Source organism: Geotrypetes seraphini, chromosome 5, assembly GCF_902459505.1.
Source record: "Geotrypetes seraphini chromosome 5, aGeoSer1.1, whole genome shotgun sequence".
Classification (NCBI taxonomy): domain Eukaryota; kingdom Metazoa; phylum Chordata; class Amphibia; order Gymnophiona; family Dermophiidae; genus Geotrypetes; species Geotrypetes seraphini.
This window is the reverse complement of record NC_047088.1, coordinates 216007598-216023465: the sequence shown is the minus strand read 5'-3', so window position 1 is coordinate 216023465 and position 15868 is coordinate 216007598.

Here is a 15868-nt window from a genome sequence, read left to right as displayed (position 1 = left end):
GGTGGACGACATCAAAAGCAGCAGAAAGATCGAATTGTAATAGGACAGCAAATTTGTTGCGTGAGTGTAGTTGTTGTACCTTTGAAATTAGGGAGACTAGGAGGGATTCGGTGCTAAAGCTGGGTCTGAAGCCATGTTGGTAGGGGTGAAGAATGGAGAATCTCTCGAGATAGGAAGAGAGCTGGGTAGCAACAATGGTTTCTAGGAGTTTGGTAAGTAGAGGGATATTTGCTATGGGACAGTAGTTTGATGGAAGGGAGGGGTCGAGATCGGCTTTTTTCAGGATAGGTGACAAGGCAATGTGACCCATTTTTGTGGAGAACAGGCCAGATTGAAGAGCAGAGTTAATAAGTCTCGTAAGGGAGGAGATGGCCTTTGCAGGTATGTTTTCATAAAGGTGGGAGGGGAAAGGATCTAAGATGCATTTGCAGGATTTCAGTCTAAGACATAGTTTAGAGATCAGGGGTTCAGATATGGGTTCAAATGTCAACCGGGTCGCCCTTGTCTGTCTGTTTACTCCCTCAAAGAAGTGCAGCAAGTTCATCAAACATGATCTGCCTTTGCTAAAACCATGCTGACTGGTCCTCATCAGCCCGTGTCCATACAGGTGATCAATGATGTGGTCCTTGATGGACACGGGCTGATGAGGACCAGTCAGCACGGTTTACAAACTAATAGTGACCAAATTATATAGTTTTGCATTCTCAGTCTAAAGCTATCTTCAGAAACTGCTTAAAGTGAGTCTTACCTACATCAAATATCAGTTGAAATATATAATATTTATTTGAACATACAAATAGTCTGAACTACATCTGTGGCCACATAATTATCTTTAAAAGGTCATTTATGCAGATAATTAAATGTTATTAACAAAATCCAGCAAAGAGGTCATTAGTTCCTAATTGCCGGGATGTTCAAGTGCCGATAATCAAAATCATTACCCTGGAAGTTTACCAAAATGTTTCAGCCACTGTGCATCCAGAGTTCAAAGGGGCTTGTTAAGAGTGTCTTATGGGCGTGCTTTTGGTGGGCTAGACACGAACATCTTGTAAAATGTTCTGGATGGATCATAAACATTCAGAGCTAGACCTGTTTTAGAAGTGTCTAAGTGCCACAAAGGTACCCAAACTGACCAGATGATCACTGGATACATTTATTTATTTATTCAATTTTCTATAACGTTCTTCCGGGGGAGCTCAGAATGGTTTACATGCATTTATTCAGGTACTCAAGCTGGGATACACCGACCGATAGCGAGATGGTGTGATGGGAAAGATAAGAAGGCCAAGAAATAACAGAGCCCTGAAACCCAGGTGAGAACAGTGTATCGACAAGTAGGCATTGGTCAAGTGTCAAAAGCAGTAGAAAGATCAAGAAGGATGAGGATAGAATAGAATAGAGTCCTTTGGATCTGGCCAGGAGCACTTTAGCAAGGGCAGTTTCTGTAGAGTGAAGAGGGCAGAAGCCCAATTGAAGTAGGTTAAGAATAGCTCGAGATGAAAAAATATCATAGCAACGGTGGTGAACAGCACATTTAAGTAGCTTGGCTAAGAAAGGGAGGAGGGAGATGGGGGCGATAGTTGGAAGGGGAAGTAGGGTCCAGTGAGGGCTTTTTAAGGAGTGGCCATAACTGGGCAAAGTTAGTACCATTATTTAAGCGATCTGACTTACCTGGTTAGCTTTCATAATGATTTGGAGGAGATGTTCAGTGACAATGCCCAGTTAAATGCCACTGAATATCCTCTCCTAGCCCACTCAGCACAGTTTAACTGGACTGGAACTGTGTGACTTGGCTACATTCATATAAACAGTGGTTAAGTGGTTAGAGCTACAGCCTCAGCACCTTGGGTTCAAACCCTGCGCTGCACCCTGTGACCCTGGGCAAGTCACTTAGTCCTCCACTGCTCCAGGTACATTAGATAGATTATGATCCCACCGAGATAGATTGAGAAAAATGCTGGATGTTCAGGTTGGTCTTATGGCTTCAATTCTCAAGAGATTTGAAACTATGAAACCAATCTAAACTAGAAAGCACAGCTCAAGTTTGCAGCTAGCCAAGTTGCAGTGAGGAAGCAGGAATTCCACTGTGAGCATCTGTGTTTCACCACTAGGATTGCTGAGCTTTGTGGATCACATAAAAGCGTTTTTTTATTTATTTATTTATAGAATTTTACAATATTTCCAAGCATATACATCTTGTACAGTAAAGTGAGATCAATCAACATATTGAACTAAAATTCCAAAATTAATTTTACTACAAGGAAATACTAATCTAGCTGATCTCACACTAGTCCTCAATATTATTGGATCCATGATTAAGAGCAGAACATATATAATTCAAATTAATTAAATAAGAAAAATCCTTATCTGACTAAAGTGCAAGGGACTAACTTTCCATGGACGTTGTTATTCCTTTTTCAAGACGTTTCATTGAGAAAAAACTAATCAATTGAGATGGCTCTGTAAATATATACTTCAATGATGAATATCTAACTACACATTTACATGGATATCTCAAAAAGAAAATACCCCCTATTTGAGTCACTCCAGGTTTTAGAATTAAAAATTCTTTCCTTCTTTTTTGAGTCTCTCTAGAGACATCAGGGAAAATCTGAATATGCTGCCCCAGGAAGTCTTTGGACCTATTTTTAAAGAAAAGTTTTAATATCCAATCCTTGTCTGGAGCCAAAGCAACGGACAACAAGAGAGTAGCTGGAACAGCCAGTTCTCTATCTGATTGTTCCAGTATTACCGAAATGTCCAAAGACCTCTCCCGGGGTTCCTCAATTTTTTGTTCTTCTTTGAATTGGGTCTTAGCAGGTAGGTAATACACATAAAAGCGTTTTTATGCTGAATTATACTTGCTGTACACCACCTTGTGTGAATCTTCATAATGGCAGTTAATAAATGGTGATCCCAGTTCTGGCATATGAGCCAGAGGTTGGACAAGCCTGCTATAATGTGTACTATTATTGGAATATTTTACTGTTGTGATTGTTCATTGCCTTTATCTGGGTTATGTTTGTTTTATACCGCTGGCAATGGAATGTTAGAAAAGTTCAGTTTCCTTCAAATGTGATTTACTGTAAATACAGTGTTCTTGCTTAGCAGGTCAGGATTCTATGGAACTCGAGACTGAGTTGAGTTTGGGAAGTCAATGTTCTTGTCCTTGTACATCCAAATAAATATCAGAAAACGAGACTGCATGTTAACAGATAATAGACATTTTCTGCTTTACCTGAGTAGATATTTACGCTTCTGGCATGTCAAAAGAGCTTATGTTGCTCAAGATAGTTCACAACTTTCTGAAGATATATTTAAAATCTTGTGACATTACAGTATTCATAACTGACCACAAGATGGCACTCTAACATATACTCAAAGAAATCTCAAAACTACAAAATCTTTTAAATGATGCCCTAATACTGTTTTGAGTTCTTTTAACTTTGTCATTGTCACCTGATTTTTCTCACTAGCTTGACATATAATTTGGTAGCTTTCCAGCTTACACTTTAAGGAGGTAATTGTATCACCAGATGTCTGTGTAAGTCCAGAAAGGCGACTACTTGTTATGGATTTAGATTTAATTCTCGTCTATTTTAGTAGTAGTTTGAGGCGAATAGCATTCAGATCTGGTAGATATTTCCCATCCTCAGAGGACATATAATCAAAGTTGTTCGTGAGACATCGGAGACTACCTAATTATAGAGTGTATAGATACCTAATGTAGAGTGTCCTTTACAGAATACTAGCTTAGCAAGGATCATCCTGGTATCTAACTCTGGGTGCAATTTATTAAAACATGTCCTTTGTGGGTACAGCCAATATTATCATTACTACTACTTATCATTTCTATAGTGCTGCCATACACGCAGTGCTGTATATTACATTAACCACGAAGGGACAATCCCTGCTCGACAGAGCTTACAATGTATTCTTTCAGAAAGACAAACAAGATGATTGGGTTAGGGAATTACAGAGAGAGTGACAAAATAGACATGGGTACTTCACAAGCCGATTGGAGTTAGGAATTAAAAGCATCAAAAAAGTGGGCTTTTAGCCTGGGTATGAATACTGCCAGAGATGGAGCTTGACGTACCAACTCAGTCAGTCTGTTCCAGGCATATGGGGCAGCAAGATAGAAGGGATGGAGTCTGGAGTTAACAGTAGAGGAGAAGAGTAAATAGGAGAGACTTACCCAGTGGAGTTCTGGGGGGGAGTATAGGGGGACATGAAAGAGGAGAGATACTGAGGAGCTGCAGAGTGAATGCACTTGTAAGTCAACAAGAGGAGTTTGAACTGTATGTGGAAGCGGATAGGGAGCCAATGGAGTGATTTGAGGAGTGAGCATGATGACAGTAGCAGAATATAAGCCATGCAGCAGAATTCTGAACAGATTGAAGGGGAGAGGGATGGCTCAGATGAAGACCTGTTAGAAACAGTTGCAGTAGTCTAGGTGAGAGGTAATGAGATTATGGATAAGGGTTTTGGTGGTATGATCAGACAGGAAAGTTTGGATTGTGACAATATTATAGAGAAAGAAATGACAGGATTTAGTGGTCTCTTGGATTTGTGCAGAGAAGGAGAGATAGGAGTCAAAGATGACCCCAAGGTTGCAAACTGATGTAACAGTAATGATGAGTATTATCCACAGGAATAAAGAATGGGGGAAGAGGGAGGTGGGTTTAGGAAGAAAGATGATAAGCTCAGTCTTGGCCATGTTTAGTTTTAAATGGCAGTGAGATATCCAGGCAGCGATGTCAGACAGGCAGGCTGAGTCTTGGGCCTGGATACCTGTGGAAATGTCAGGTGTAGAGATGTAACTCTATGAGTAATCAGCATAGAGATGATACTGAAAACCATGAGATGAGATCAGAGCACCAAGGGAATAGGTATAGATGAAAAAAAGAAGAGGCCCCAAAACAGAGACCTAGGATACACCGACCGATAGCGAGATGATGTGATGGGAAAGATAAGAAAGCCAACAAATAACAGAGCCTTGAAACCCAGGTGAGAACAGTGTATCGAAGGCGGTGGTCAAGAGTGTCAAAAGCAGTAGAAAGATCAAGAAGGATGAGGATAGAATAGAGTCCTTTGGATCTGGCCAGGAGCACAATAGCAAGGGCAGTTTCTGTAGAGTGAAGAGGGCAGAAGCCCAATTGAAGTAGATCAAGAATAGTTCAAGATGAAAAAATATCATAGCAACGGTGGTGAACAGCACATTCAAGTAGCTTGGCCTAGAAAGGGAGGAGGGAGATTGGGGTGATAGTTGGAAGGGGAAGTAGGGTCCAGTGAGGGCTAAACTGGGCAAAGTTAGTACCACTATTTAAGTGATCTGACATGCCTGGTTAGCTAGCCAGACATTGGCTTTGAATACTTCTGTAGCTCGCATAACTTTCATAATGATTTGGAGGAGATGTTCAGTGACAATGCCCAGTTAAATGCCACTGAATATCCTCTCCTAGCCCACTCAGCACAGTTTAACTGGACTGGAACTGTGTGAATTGGCTACATGCATATAAACAGTGATTAAGTGGTTAGAGCTACAGCCTCAGCACCCTGAGGTTGTGGGTTCAAACCCTAAGCTGCACCCTGTGACCCTGGGCAAGTCACTTAGTCCTCCCCTGCTCCAAGTACATTAGATAGATTGCGATCCCACCGAGACAGATTGAGAAAAATGCTTGAAGTACCTGTATGTAAACCGCTTTGAGTGTGATTGTAAAACTACAAAAAAAAAAAAAAGCAGTATACAAGCCCCTTTCCCTTTCTCAGCTTATTCAAATTGGCACACCTTGCAAGAGTTTTTTTTACCCACCGTCAAATTCTTCAGTTCCTCATTATCTCTCCTCTCTTATCATTCTCCAAGTCACTCTTATCTATATCCCCTATCTTCCATTGCCATGTTTTCCACATTGCTACACCACATGCTTGGAATAGACTTTCTGAGTTGGTGTGTTGTGTTCCTTCTCTGGCTTTACTCAAATCCAGCTTAGAAACTTACTGTAAGGTTTGAAGTGGCCCCACAATATTAGGTTGTAGGAGTTATGTTAGGCGCCCTTACAAACGCCAGGTCCCGGGTTCAATACCCTCACCGAAGATTCACCTGGAATAGAATCAAATAAGAAACACAGCCAGAGGTGATTGCATAAAGAATATATTATAGAAATAGGCGTACAGAAATGTAGGATTCATAAAAGTTACAATTATAATTACAGAGACTGTGTTCTTGTGAATGAGAGAGAACACACAAAGAAAGAGAGAGAGAGAAATAGGGGGGGTGGGGAGGGTGATGTCCCAAGCTTCAGATAGAGAGCAAGACGAACAAGAAGAGTAAGAGAGCCAAGAGAGCGGGGTGATGTTGCGAAGGGGCTTTTATAGTTTGGAAACTTATTCTAAAATACAGAATCTATTGAGCTTCAATAGAAGTTAAACATCCCCATCCGTAGTAAACTTATGCTAGACAGAAGAAGAATAGGCTGAAGTCAAATGTAATTTCCAGTATGCCTCAGACAATAGTTTCTGATTAATCTTAGTTATCTGTGCACTTGGACCCATTGTATATCCTAAGCATCAGACATTAACACGTCTTCTTAGCACCTCTTAGAGCACCTTTTTACTGCCAGGTCCTCTAAGCACTGATTGAATTAGGGTTATTTGAAACAGTCTGCCTGGATGCTTACTGTATGTGATCTATCTGCATCAACATCCCAGAGTTAGATTGATATAATTTCCCATAGGCCTTTGCTGACATTAGTTATGCCAACTGAAAATGCTGATTGCTAGCAATAGCTATGCTGACATCTACCAGGTTTTGTTATAATGTAGTTCAGATGTTGTGAAACATTGATCCTTCTCTCTCTGTTTTGTGTTTGTTCAGATTTTGTTGCCATCCCTTTTCTAATGTTGTTCACATTGAGCATAAAAATGGTGAAAGTAGTTTCTTAAATGTAACATAACATTTTCTAGAGATTTGTCATAAGAAGTGCATCTTGTATTCAATGTAATGATGGCTTCTCTTTGCGCTATCCAATCTATTTAATAATATGGGGGAAATTTTCAGAGTGTTCGCACCAATACAACAACTGAACGTACTTTTCACCAGTTCTCTCAAAGCTGAAGCAAATGACTCGCACTTAGAAATTTCGCACGCTCTTTGAAACTCGTCATTGTGTGCACCTTCTTTTTTTTTCTATAGTTAAAATTTTGCTTGGAGAAAATGTGCCTAGAGTTGAAATTCCAGCTTTACACTCACTCCTCTTCTAACTTATCTTGGATATTGACATAACATATAAACATTTATTTATATACCGCAGTACCTATGCGGTTTACAAAAGAAAATTGAAACAGTAACAGTAAAAACAAATGACCTAGAAATTACAAAAATTTCTTAAATAAGTAGGTTTTCAATAATTTCCTGAACTGCTAGTAAGAGACAGAGCTAACAGATTTACAAACTCTTTATCACAAGAAGCTGCCTGAAAAGATAGGAGACGTTGAAAATAGCTGTTGTATAAATGACCCTTTACCGATGGAAAAGCAAACAAATTACAATTCTGTCTTGGGCCTTGTGAATTAACGAATAAAAAATGATCCATAAGATAATCAGGTGCTAAACCATGAAAGACTTTATAGCATATACAACCAAACTTAAATCTGTCTCTGACCTCGACAGGTAACCAATGTAGTCTTTGGTAATAAGACTGAAAATGAATCGGACTGCAGTGCTATGTATGATGTGGAATCTGTGAAGATTTTTCTGATAACCTACTAAGTAAACTACATTATAGTAATCCAAAATACTTATAATTAATGACTGTACCAGCAGTCTAAAAGAAGAAACATCAAAATATGGTCTAATAGTCCATAATTTCCACAACATATAGAAACCTTTCCTTACTAAAGCATCTATTTGAATTCATAGTGAGGTTTTGATCTAAAATAACTCCTAGAATTCTTATAGTAGGATTCAAATTTATACTGGTCTCTTTTTCTGTCTTCTTGCAAGAAGTAGTATAGAAGACAGGTAGGCAGGAGGCAGTTTAGTAAAACAGGATCTTTGAATACAGTACTCACAAAACCACAACTCCTGCACTGCCAGCTTTTCCTAGTAATACCTCCGAGAACCCTCCCTCCCACCTTTCCCCTTACAACATAACTTTCTCATGGCATTTTAAGAACTTCATAACACTACTCTAACAATGAACAATGGATAATATGGCATTGTTCTTAGCTTTTCACATTTTAGTAGGCAAGCAGTCGTATCTCAAACAGTTTTTATGCCTTCACTCTGTAACCTGATCAGGTGGTCATTGGCAGAACAGCAGAATAATGGATGTTTTTTGCTGTGTCCTTGGCAGGGGCCACAACCCCCCCACCTATCATTAGGAGGGTTTGATTCCATTACAGGGCTTCCATAGTATGACAGTGTTTGTGTGCCTTTCCTTCACAGAAGTCTGCGGCAGGGCATTGCTGTTGTCCATGAAGAAGCGCTGCTGTCATTACTGATTCTTTTCTTGAGCCACTTTACTGATTTAACAAAACGTTTTAGGTTTGATCTTTGTTTTTATGTCAAGGCTGATCCCAACTAAGTCATTTTTGGCTCAATTAGATTTGCAATAACACCTGTTGGAGAGAACAAGTCTATTTGTCCAACTATACAATCACCATACCACAGATCTCACTCTCTCTCCTCTTTCATTGAGCTCCAGATGCCCTTCGTGTATGTAACTTGGGATTTCCTCCCCACAAGGAATGTAGAACGATGCATCAAGGCCACATGTCAGTAACTCATTATAGTAGTCAATGAAAAGCAACACAGCCAAAAAGATGTGTAAAAAGCAAATTCAATTTTATTGTGCAGACATCAGATAAAACCCAACACAAGCCTTGTTTCGCCCACATTAAGGGCTGCATCAGGGGTTAGTAAAACTAAAAAAAACAAAAACCCCAATAACAAACAGAAAATCATTATCACAATAAAACAGGTGGAAGGGCATAATCAAAACATGTGTCTAAGTCAGATGTGGGCATATGGCGCTAGACTCCCCAAGTTAGCAGTGGGAAAATGCCCAAAATACATCTAGAATATTTATTTTTGAAAATCGTCTATCTGAACGTCCAGGCTATTGTTCGCCCAGACCGCCAGGACATCTATCTTTATACCACATTTGCAACCAAAATTTCATCCAAATGCCCAGAAGACCATTTCTACCTGGGAGAGGCTAATCTTGTAATGGATTGGCCACCCAGACATGGCAACAGAGCAGTGGGGCACCTTACAGGGCACTGATGTGACCTTCACAAAAAGGGTGCCAGATAACATCTTACCAGAACTCCCTTATAGGTTATGGTAAGCCTCCCAGAACACCCCCAAAACCTACTATACTCACCTGTCTACAATAGCCCTTATGGCTGCAGGGCACCTATATGGCAGTACAGTAGGGTTTGGGGAGGATTGGTGGCACAGGTGTTCCATCATAAATGTAGTGGTTAGAGTGTCTTATGGACCTGGGTCCTCCTCTCTATGGTTCACTAGCACCACCCCCTACACACACACACACACAAACACACAACTATTTAAGAGACTTGTGTGCAGCTCTACTAGGCTTTCCTATACTAGGTGCTGATCTGGCAACAGGCATGTATGTTTTTAATCTGATCTTTGCGGGGATGTGAGGGGGTCAATGAACACTGGGGGAGTGCATGGGGGTCTTTACTTGTCTCTGCAGTGGTTATCTAATCACTTTTTGATACCTTTTGGGCCCTTATACCTGCTTTTACATCATCTAAGTCACAACATATAAGTTCCATCCAGAAAGTGTCATAAAACCTTTGATTATCCCTGCAGGATAACTAAGGGCTCCTTTTACAAAGCCGCACTAGGGCCTTAATGTGCGGGATAGCGCTACTGCCTCCTTTTGAGCAGACGGTAGATTTTCGACTAGCGTGCCCTATAGCTAATCCGGAGTGTGCGCTAAAACCGCTAATGCGGCTTTGTAAAAGGAGCCCTAAGTCTAGGTCAGCCCCCATCCCGCCCACATACTGCCTTAACCACTCCTTCACATACAGCCCATTCAGCTCTGGACGCACAGCAACATTCAGAGACTTAAAGAGTCTCGTGACACATCCAGAAAGTCGGTTTGATTATTGGCACTTGGACAACTTGACTTTTAGGTCGTCCAAGTGCCAACTTGTGCAGGCTTTTAGATATGTTTAAGTTCCAATTATGAGCCCCATATTTTAATTATTTCATTCACTCATAGATCATTTATAGGACATGAGGGTTACACATTCATTCTGCTGCACACCATCACCATTCATCAATCCGAAGAAATTGATGGAGAAATGACGGACGAGATTAAACGCAACTGCAAGGGAAGCAACACAGTTATCATGGGTGACTTCAACTATCCGGGGATAGACTGGAACCTAGGCACCTTCGGCTGCATTAGATAGACCAAGTTCTTGGATGCTGTAGGCGATTGCTTCCTGGAACAACTTGTCAAGGAAATACTAAAGGAAATGCAATCCTGGATTTAATTTTAAATGGCTTGCGAGGACCGGCACAAGATGTAGAAGTAGAAGGGACGCTGGGAAAAAGCGATCATAATATGATCTGCTTCGATCTGGACGCAGGGGAGAAACATCGGTCTAAAATGACAGCCACAGCACTGAACTTTCGTAAAGGGAATTACGAAGATATGAGACTCGTGGTAGGGAAGAAGATTAAGAAGAGGATAGACACTGTAAAAACGCTAGAGCAAGCACGGTCACCGAGGTGCAAAATCTATATATACCGCGTATCAACAAGGGATCAAAGAGGAAAAAGAACAAAGAACCAGCGTGGCTCACTATAGAGGTAAAGGAAGCGATCAGAGGCAAGAAATCTTCGTTTAAGGAATGGAAAAGGTCATAAACAGACAAACTGGAACAAACACAAACAACATCAACGCAGGTGCCACAAGGTGGTAAAAGGAGCCAAAAGGGACTACGAGGAAAAAATAGTCAACGAGGCACACGCTGATTGGAGCACCAGCAGCAGCAGAAACAAGTGAGGAGCAGGCAGAAGGAGGAGGGGAGACTTACAGGAGAGAGGCAGGAGGTAGAAGGCAGGAAGGAGACAGAGCTAGGGGCAGTGGCGAGAGTTAGCTCTGCCCACCCCCACCGTGTCGGCGAGGTCAGAGCCTGAACTCCCCCTTAAAAGGGGCGGAGCCAAAGGATCGAGGCACACGCTGATCGAAGCACCAGCAGCAGCAGAAACAAGTGAGGAGCAGGCAGAAGGAGGAGGGGAGACTTACAGGAGAGAGGCGGGAGGCAGAAGGCAGGAGACAGGAAGGAGACAGAGCTAGGGGCAGCGACGAGAGTTAGCTCCGCCCACCCCCACCGCGTTGGTGAGGTCAGAGCCCGAACTCCCCCTTAAAAGGGGCGGAGCCAACAGTGTGCAGCCGTTCGGCACGCAGCAAAGGCGCTCGCCTTAGCGAGAGCGCCTTTGCGAAGGGCCTTGTGAAGGGCCAAGTCACTACAACCAAGGACACCGGGGAAGGACAGCAAGCAGTCAGAGAGAGAGAGGCCACCAGCAGCAGGCAGAAAGAGAGAGGTCACCAACAGGCAGAGAGAGAGAGAGAGGGCACCAGCAACAGCAGAGGACACCAGCAGCAGGCAGAGAGAGAGAGGACACCAACAGGCAGAGAGAGAGAGAGAGAGAGCACCAGCAGCAGGCAGAAAGAGAGAGAGAGAGGACACCAGCAGCAGGCATTGAGAGAGAGGGCACCAACAGGCAGAGAGAGAGAGCACCAGCAGCAGGCAGAAAGAGGGAGAGAGAGGACACCAGCAGCAGAAGCAGGCAGAAGGAGAGAGGGAGGACACCGACAACAGGCAGAGGGAACATCAATGGAAGCAGAGGGAAACCAGAAGATGAGCTTTCCGGTGTTCTGCACAGACTGTCATATGTATGACTACCTCCCCTCGGGGAGACAGTCATATGTATGCGGCCAGTATCAGGAGCTGAAAAGCTTGAAGAAGGAAGTCAAGTGACTTGAGGACAATATTCAGGAGCTAGAAGGACTTTACACCATCGGGACGAATGATGTCAGCAGGAGTGACTACAGAAGAAGCACGCTGATTGAACAGTTCAAGATCCTGGGAAGGAAGCTGAAGGTGAGGACTCAGAAGACAGCGTTCTCAGAGATCCTACCGGTACCGAGGGCAGATGTGAAAAGGCAGGAGGAACTACAATCAATAAATGTGTGGATGAGGAAATGGTGTGAGGAAGAAGGGTTCCACTTCGTGAGGAACTGGACAATGTTCTGGGGCAAGAGCAAGCTCTACAGGAGAGATGGACTACACCTGAGCGCGGCGGGAACTAAACTTCTAGTAAACAACATCAGGAGAGGAATAGAATAGGCTTTAAACTAAGAAGAAGGGGAAAGCCGACAGTCGACCAAGCGCCGATGATTCGGAAGAAGGTATCCCATGAAGATATCAAGGGGAAAAAAGGCAGGGAAGAAACAAGGGACAAATTACAGGAGTCGACTAACCCAGAAGAGGAGGTTAGAAAGATTGTAGCAAAAGAGAAGAAACCAAGGACAGAAGCACAGGGAATGGAAATGAAGCTAAGAAAATACCAGGATCTAAATTGCGTATATACCAATGCAAGGAGCCTAAGAAACAAAATGGGCAATTAGAAGCCATGGCCAATGCAGAGGACATAGACATCATTGGAGTCACTGAAAAATGGTGGCATGAGGAAAACAAATGGGATACAGCACTGCCGGGGTTCAAGCTCTATCGCCAGGACAGGTCAGGACAGAAAGGAGGTGGAATAGCCCTATACATAAAAGAAAGCATACAATCAACAAAAATGGACACAGCAGAGACAACCAATAAGCTGGAATCGCTATGGGTTAAAATACCAGGAAGGAAAGGACCTGAAATAAAGATGGGCCTATACTATCGTCCACCCGGGCAAACCGGAGATATCGATGAAGAAATGGAAGCCGAGATAAAGCGAGAATGCAAAAGCGGTAACACGGTTATTATGGGAGACTTCAACTATCCCGGGATAGACGGAGTCTTGGAAGCTCAAGATGCACTAGGGAGACAGAATTCCTGGAGGCTACACAAGATTGCTTCATGGAACAACCTGTTAGAGAACCAACGAGAGGAAATGCCACTCTGGACCTAATCCTAAATGGGTTAAGGGGATCTGCAAAGGAAGTGGAAGTAGTGGGTCCGTTGGGAAATAGCGATCATAATATGATCAAGTTCAAGGTTGAGGTTGGAATACCGAAAGGAAAGAGAACCATAGCGACAACTTTTAACTTCAGGAAAGGAAACTACGAAGCAATGAGGGAAATGGTAAGGAAGAAACTTAGGAACACTTCCAGAAAATGGCAAATGGTAGAACATGCCTGGTCTTTTTTCAGGGACACGGTGAGCGAGGCGCAAAATCTGTATATCCCCAGATTCAGAAAGGGGTGCAAAAAGAGTCGAACAAAAGACCCGGCGTGGATAACTAAAATTGTGAAAGAAGCGATAGGCAATAAGAAAAATTCTTTCAAGAAATGGAAAAAGGACAAAATTGAGGGGAACTGGAAAGAGCACAGGAAGTATCAAAAAGAATGTCACCATGTGGTTCGAAAAGCTAAAAGAGAGTATGAAGAGAGGCTAGCCAGGGAAGTATAAAATTTCAAACCGTTCTTTAGATATGTTAAAGGGAAGCAGCCGGCTAGGGAGGAGGTGGGACCGCTGGATGATGGAGACAGGAAGAGAATGGTGAAGGAGAAAGAAGTGGCAGAAAGACTTAACATGTTCTTTTCATCTGTATTTACAAATGAAGACACAACCAACATATCGGAACCTGAGCAAATCTTCAAGGGAGATCGAGCAGAAAAACTAACATCCATGGAAGTGAGCCTTGAAGATGTACGCAGGCAGATAGAAAAACTGACAAATCCCCGGGTCCGGATGGAATCCATCCAAGGGTTCTGAAGGAACTAAAGGAGGAAATAGTGGAACTACTGCAGCAAATTTACAATCTATCTCTGAAAATAGGCGTGATCCCGGAGGAGTGGAAGATAGCCAACGTTACGCCCATCTTTAAAAAGGGATCAAGAGGTGACCCAGGAAACTACAGACCGGTGAGTCTGACCTCGGTTCTGGGGAAAATGGCGGAAGCACTGATAAAAGAAAACATCGTTGAACATTTTGAAAGAAACGAACTTCTGATAACCAGCCAACATGGTTTCTGCAAGGGGAGATCGTGCCTAACTAACTTATTGCACTTCGAGGGAATTAACAACGGATGGACAAAGGAGACCCCATAGACATCATATACCTAGATTTCCAAAAAGCCTTTGACAAGATGCCTCATGAACGTCTACTCTGGAAACTGAAGAACCATGGGGTGGAAGGAGACGTACATAGATGGATCAGAAACTAGTTGGCGGGAAGGAAACAGAGGGTAGGAGTAAAAGGCCACTACTCGGACTGGAGGAGGGTCACGAGTGGTGTCCCGCAGGGCTCGGTGCTCAGGCCGCTGCTATTTAATATATTCATAAATGATCTAGAAACAGGGACGAAGTGTGAAATAATAAAATTTGCGGACGACACCAAACTATTTAGAGGAGCTCGGTCTAAAGAGGATTGCGAAGAATTGCAAAGGGACTTGAACAAACTAGGGGAATGGACGATGAGATGGCAGATGAAGTTCAACGTTGAGAAATGTAAAGTATTACATGTGGAAAGCAGAAACCCAAGGTATAACTATACGATGGGAGGGATGTTATTAAATGAGAGTACCCAAGAAAGGGACTTGGGGATAAGGGTGGACATGACAATGAAGCCGACGGCACAGTGCGCAGCGGCCGCTAAGAGAGCGAATAGAATGCTAGGTATAATCAAGAAGGGTATTGCTACCAGAACGAAAGAAGTTATCCTGCCGTTGTATCGGGCGATAGTGCGTCCGCATCTGGAGTACTGTGTCCAATATTGGTCGCCGTAAGAAGGATATGGCGTTACTTGAGAGGGTTCAGAGGAGAGCGACACGTCTGATAAAAGGGATGGAAAACCTTTCATACGCTGAGAGATTGGAGAAACTGGGACTCTCTTCCCTGGAGAAGAGGAGACTTAGAGGGGATATGATAGAGACTTACAAGATCATGAAGAGCATAGAGAGAGTAGAGAGGGACAGATTCTTCAAACTTTCAAATAATAAAAGAACAAGAGGGCATTCGGAAAAGTTGAAAGGGGACAGATTCAAAACGAATGCTAGGAAGTTCTTTTTTACCCAACGTGTGGTGGACACCTGGAATGCCCTTCCAGAGGGTGTAATAGGGCAGAGTACGGTACTGGGGTTCAAGAAAGGATTGGATAATTTCCTGCTGGAAAAGGGGATAGAGGGGTATAGATAGAGGATTACTGCACAGGTCCTGGACCTGTTGTGCCGCCGCATGAGCGGACTGCTGGGCATGATGGACCTCGGGTCTGACCCAGTAGAGGCATTGCTTATGTTCTTATGACAAAGCAATCGCCGACAAACTGAACACATTTTTTGCATCTGTATTTACCGAAGAAGATTTACACAGTATACCGGAACCCATCAGGTTATATGCTGGAAACGAAGTTGGAAAGCTGACAGGATTGACGGTCAGTCTAGAGGAGGTATGTAGGTAGATTGATAGTCTTAAAAGCGATAAATCCCTGGGACTGGATGGCATCCACCCGAGGGTCATCAAGGAACTGAAAGGGTCCACAGCTGAACTGCTTCAACTAAAAGCCAATCTGTCGATCAAATCGGGAAAGATTTCGGAAGACTGGAAGGTGGCGAATGTTCGCCGATCTTCAAGAAAGGTTTGAGGGGAGATCTGGG